Below are 5,931 nucleotides of genomic sequence, written 5' to 3' on the forward strand. Positions count from 1 at the left end.
CTGTTGATTCATTTCTACTCCTTTGCCCTTTTAATGTGTTATCTATTTTTGAAAATTTAGTATTAATCTTCTGGATTTCTATCTGTAGATTTAGAATTATTTCTAATTTTTCATTTATTTTGTCATTTTGTTCTTGTATTTTCTTCCAAAATTGTTCTAGGGTTTTTTCCTGTGTTTTCCTTAATTTTGTCAATGTTTTATTTGATCTGTTTCTCAATCCTTTGAAGATACCTAAATATAATTCTTTGAATTCCTTATCAGAGAGTTCCACTGCTGCTTGTTCCTGAGGTATGTGTTCTGGGTCTGTCTCCTGCTCCCTTGTTTCAACCACTTTATCTTGCTTCTTTGTGTGAACTGTAATGGTCTGTTGTCTCTGAGACATTGTGATGTTGTTGTATTTAGATCTATGTTAACTGTTTGTAAAGAGCAGTTAGGGGTAAGTCAGGCTTTTCTTGGTGGTGGTTTATCATTGGCCAGTTGGTGGAGAAGGAAATGGTGGCTCTCACTCAAAATGAAGCTGCAGGAGGTGCAGGTGTAGTTGTGTCGTATAGGCACTGTTGCTGTCTTCCACTCAGTTAGACAAAAACAGCAATCAAATAACCATCAAAAAAGTAAAAGCAAGGGGCCAAGAAACATACTGTGTAAACACAAAGTAGCAATAACCAAAAAATAAAATCCTGCAATATATTGGGAGAGGGAAATAAGAGAAAAAAGGTAGAGTAGAATAGTGAAGGAAAAAAATGTAAAAAATGCAAAAAGAAAAATAAGGAATGGGGTTAACCACAAGAAAGAAGAAAAATGGGCACCAGGAGCAGGGAAGAGAGGAAAAGCTGAAAACTAGAACCTGGGAAGGGAAGAATAAAGGATAATACTAAAAAGGACACTAATAATAATAATTTTAAAACATACAAAAACAAACAAAGTAAAAAAAAAAAAAATGGGGCAGGGCGGGGCAGAGCACCTAGCTTCTGTCTAAGCACACAGACTGGGATGGAATTTCTGTCAGCCCAGAAGGTGGGTGAGAGTGAGGGATGGGTGTATCTCCATTCACCAAGAGGGTATGAGGTATAAGAGTAACAAGGGAAATATCACACCTTTCCAGTCATTGACATCTGGAATGTTCTTGTGGTTCCCAGCAAGTGGAGCCTATCCTTAAGTCCCTGGAATCTGGGAGAATGCCTTCACTTTAAGTATCCAAAATGGTCAAACTGCTTGTAAACATTCAAAATGGCTGCACCTTCCAGACAGGCAAAAGTCCACAGCTCAGCCTGGCTTCCTCTTCGCTGCTTCCCCTTTTATTCAGCAGCCACCAGTGCAGTCCTCCATGCAGCCCCTGGCTAGCAGGGTTGCCTTTTAGGCTAATTCTTAGATCCTAACACCACTCGGCAATATCTAAGCTGTCTGTTCCGTCAGGATCGCTGATAGACCGCAGTTCCATAGGTCCCCTTTTTCGGTGCTTTCATGCAGGTTCTTCTACTACTTGAAGTTTATTCCACTTCTATATCCTTCCCTGCAAAGCTCAGGGCTCCAGGATTATCTTCTGTATCTGTGTTAATTGGTTCCCCTTTTCTTTGTTGAAGAGGGTCTGTGCAGTCTGTCTGCCTATTCCACCATCTTACTGGAACTCTCATCAAAATTTATTCTTGAAAAAATTTAGCAAGTCCTGAACCTGAAGGTAGCTGGAAGGTCTAAGAGTGTGAACTCTTTTCTAGGGCTTGGGATGAGGGGGGAACTCACTGCTGTTGAGTCATTGTCTGACTCATAGTGACCCTTCCTTGGGTTTCCAAGGCAGTATCTCTACTGTGTTATAGTTCTTGTGGACTTGTATTTTATAAGTTGTAATGATATTTAAAGAATGCTATAAATTATATTCATTTCACTATACTTTAGGCAGTACAAACATTGCACTCATATTGTATTTTGATTTGATTAACTAGCCCCTCCTAACATCAACCACCATAGCACATTTATTTTGAATGATCAAATAGCAATTAGACTTTGAAATTTTAAAGCCATTTTGGGTTGTCAAGAGCTGTATTTAATATTGTTAAAAGACAGTTTTGAAAATACCTTAGTGTTTATCTAAATACATTTGCATTGGTTTAAAAAAAAAAAAAAAATCAAGCATGGTTCTTCCTGAGAAATAAAGCTGCCCTGATGACCTCTTTTTCTTTTATGTAGGAAAAGGAATGGTTGTATCATATCTCAATGTCATGATTGCAGATTATTTTATCCTGTCTTAATGTGATGATTGCAAAGATTTTTAGATAATCAGTTGCTCTCCTTTCAAAGTTTCAACTGAGTTCATTAAGATTCTCAAAAAGAGCTTTGTCCCCTCTGTCTGTTGCTTTAGATCACATCTCCCTTTACGGTCCTCTAAATATTCATTTATATGAAAATGAGGCATTGCTCTTTCACATATTTCCATGACTGGATCCTGAGTGTGAAGGTGAAGTGGGTATAATCAACCCTGCTCTGATTCCTGTAGCTGCTTCAGGCCCAGGTTGATTGTGGACTTGGAATACAGTGGTACTCAGTGAAGTAAGGTGAGAGAAGGACTTGATCAGCAGAGAAAATTAGCTCACCTTGAATTTGTGAATAGGGCTGCTTTTCACCATGATTAGTGATCCATGGCCCTGCTTGGATTGACCTAGGCTTATTCCCCTATACATCAGAGAGCCAGCCTCAAGATTAAAGAGAGAGAGAGAGCTGCTATCAAGTGACTCTGATTCATGGCAATCTTACGTACAGCAGAACGAAACGTTACCTGGTCCTGCACCATTGTTATGGCTGTTCGTGTATGTGAGTCCATTGTTGTGCCTACAATGCCAGTCCATCTCACTGAGGCTCTCCTTGCCCTTGATGGCCCTCTACTTCACCAAACACCATGCCTTCCTATAGTGATTGATTACTTCTGATGACGTATCCAAAGCAAGTGAGTCAAATAATGTTCTATTGTGAGCCATAAGATTCTCATTGGCTGATATTTGAAAGTAGTTCACCCAACCATTCTTCCAAGTCTATCTCCATCTGGAAACTCCACTGATGTCTCTCCACCATTGGGGACCCTGCTGGGATTAGAAAGACCAGTGGCATAGGTTCTGCAACACACAGGCCACCATGGTACAACAAACTAACAGGTGGTGGACCTCAACTTTAGGGGCGTTAAGTCTGGCCATGACAATTGTGCATAGCTGGGTACCTGGAAAGTCCCACCATCTGCTGCCATGCCTCTGCCTCTGTCATTGTGCTTCCAGCATCATGGGCTGGCTTGCTGGAGCCAAGACAAGGCTGTTGTTGTTGTTATGTGCTATCGAGTCGGACCTGACTCATAGCGGCCCCTCCTTGGGTTTTTGAGGCAATATCACTATGGAAGTAGATTGCCCCATCTTCCTTCCGAGGAGTGGCCAGTGGGTTTGAACCACCAGCCTTCTGGTTAGCAGTCAAGTGCTTTAGGCACTATGCTACCAGAGCTCCTCAGGACAAGGCTGGGTGGTCCAAAACAACTAGGTAATCCAGGACAGTGTTACTTACCTGACAGAGTGGTGAAGACCATGCATAGGCTTTGGGAGCCTTGCGAGAACCAAGGCAAGTTACTAAATCTCTTACTGTAAGAGTTTTACCTTCTCTTTTGTAAAATGGAGATAAGCCTTGCCTGGCAGGCTTGTTTTGAGGATCACATGTGATAATATACATTACTGGTCTGGTATACAGTACGTGCTCAATGGATGCATTGTGCCTGACTTTCATCCCTCTCATTTAAGTTCTTGTTGTTGTTATGTGCCGTTGAGTCGGACCTGACTCACAGCGACCCCTCCTTGGATTTCCAAGGCAGAGATTTTATTCTCATCTTGGCATTTGTAAGAGCTGGTCATGTTCCTCTCTTGTTTTGCAAACTACTATTAATCCTTCAACATGCAACCTAATTGTCATTTTTTTTCCCCTTTGAGGAAGGCCACTGTCATGGATTGAGTTGTGCCCCCTAAAATTTATGTCAACTTGGCTTGGCCAGGATTCTCAGTGGTTTAGAAGTTAGATAATAATGTAATGTGGCAGATATGTAATGATACCCCATGATGTGAGCTGATGTGATAAGCCAATCAGGTGTAAGAGGATTAAGATTGAGGATGAGTTGCTACATCCTTAGTCCCATCACAGCCCTAATCCAATCTAAGGGGATCTTCCTTGGGGTGTGGTCTGCACCTTTTATCTTACAAGAGATAAAAGGAGAGAGCAGAAGCAGAGAAGGGGGACCTACTACCACCAGAAAGAGGAGCCAGGAGTAGACCATGTCCTTTGGACCCTGAGTCCCTGGGCTCCTCCGAGGAAGAAGAGATACACAGAGAAAATCGTCTCCTAGAGCTGGCACTCAGAACTCAGATTTCTAGCCTCCTAAGTTATAAGAGTATAAATCATTAAATCTATCCCCTTGTGTTATTTCTGTTATAGCAGCACTAGAGAACTAAGACAGCCACCTTCTTCTCTCCTGTAGAAACAGGTGGTGCTAAGTACCCTCACTCCCTTGTTCCACTTTTGATCCTGACCATAACTCTCATGTTGGGCTCGCCTTATTGAATTGTCACCCACTGTTTCTCTGTCTTCTGCAATAGTCTTGCTCCGTCTCAGAGTCAGCACACTTTTTTTTGTACAGGGCATGGGGGTAAATTTTTAAGGCTCTATGAGCTTTATGATCTTTGTTGCAACTACTCAATGTGCTATTGTAACGTGAAAGCAGCCACTGGCAATAAGTACATGAATGACTGACTGTGTGCCAACAAAATTTTATTTACAAGTCATAGTTTCTGACTTCTGCTCTATGCCACCCATATGGCACAGAGCTTGGCATAACATACATTGGACAATTTATTTGTCCTACATTCTGGGCTCAAGTCTGGCCCTAAAAGTTCCTATTCCACCCAGGTATTCATCTCCATTCCATGGTGCTCCCTCGGGATACCAATTAAAATTGGGTGACCCATTGCATGTGCCTTTTGCTCCAGAGCCAGATCTTGAATTCTGTTGCTTAGACCAAAACACACGGCCATGTGATGGTGTGAATAGGGAGCTGTTTGTGGAATCAGAGGCCTGGGCTGAATTTCCCACTTTGGGCCGTTACTGTGTGATCTTAAGCTGGTCATGTTATCCTTGAGCACCTCAGGTTCCTCAATTACAAAATAGGTTGTGTGCTTGCTTTGGAGTACTCTAGCCAAAATCAAAATGATATTGCACACATATTATTTTGTAAGTTGACTGGCTAGCCAACTGTGTGATTTAATCAGTATCATTATTATTATATATTTTTTTAGATTCAGACTCTGGCCTTCTCCCACACTTTGCTCCCTGGGCTAGTAGGTGAGGCATATCTTCATCCATTTATTCAATCATTTATTGAATTACTCATGAGAGATGTGAAAGCTTTAAAATAAGGAACCTATTCTATGAGGCCCATGAAGACGCAAAGAACATACCAAGCACTGTTCAACTGATTTTTTTTTTTTTTATTATTAGGATTTGGGTGAAGATTTACAGAGTAAATTCACTTTAAATACAGCAGTTCACATATACTTTCTCTCATGTCATTGACCAAAATTTACAATGCAGCAGCTCCCCTCCCACTTCCTCCCCAGAGTTACCTCCTCCCAGTATCCATCCCTTCATACTCTTCTGCACCCTGAGCTATCTCCCTGTGCATAAGCAGCCCTTCCTTCTCCCATAATTGTTCTCTCCAGGGCGTGTGTCTACTTGAGGTAAATGTTTAACTCACATGCCTGTACTTTGTTTGGCTGGAAACCACAGTTGTGGGTTCAATTCCAGACCTGAAGGGCAGCTAGGGGCCATAGTCTCAGTGGTTACACCAGGCTCTATTGGACCAGCAAACCTGGTCCCCACCTTCTTTTTTTTTTGCCTCCAAATGATTTTGAGTTTTGTACC

This window comes from Orycteropus afer, unplaced genomic scaffold (genome assembly GCF_000298275.1).
Source record: "Orycteropus afer afer isolate SDZICR_OR568_19922 unplaced genomic scaffold, OryAfe1.0 scaffold00069, whole genome shotgun sequence".
Classification (NCBI taxonomy): domain Eukaryota; kingdom Metazoa; phylum Chordata; class Mammalia; order Tubulidentata; family Orycteropodidae; genus Orycteropus; species Orycteropus afer.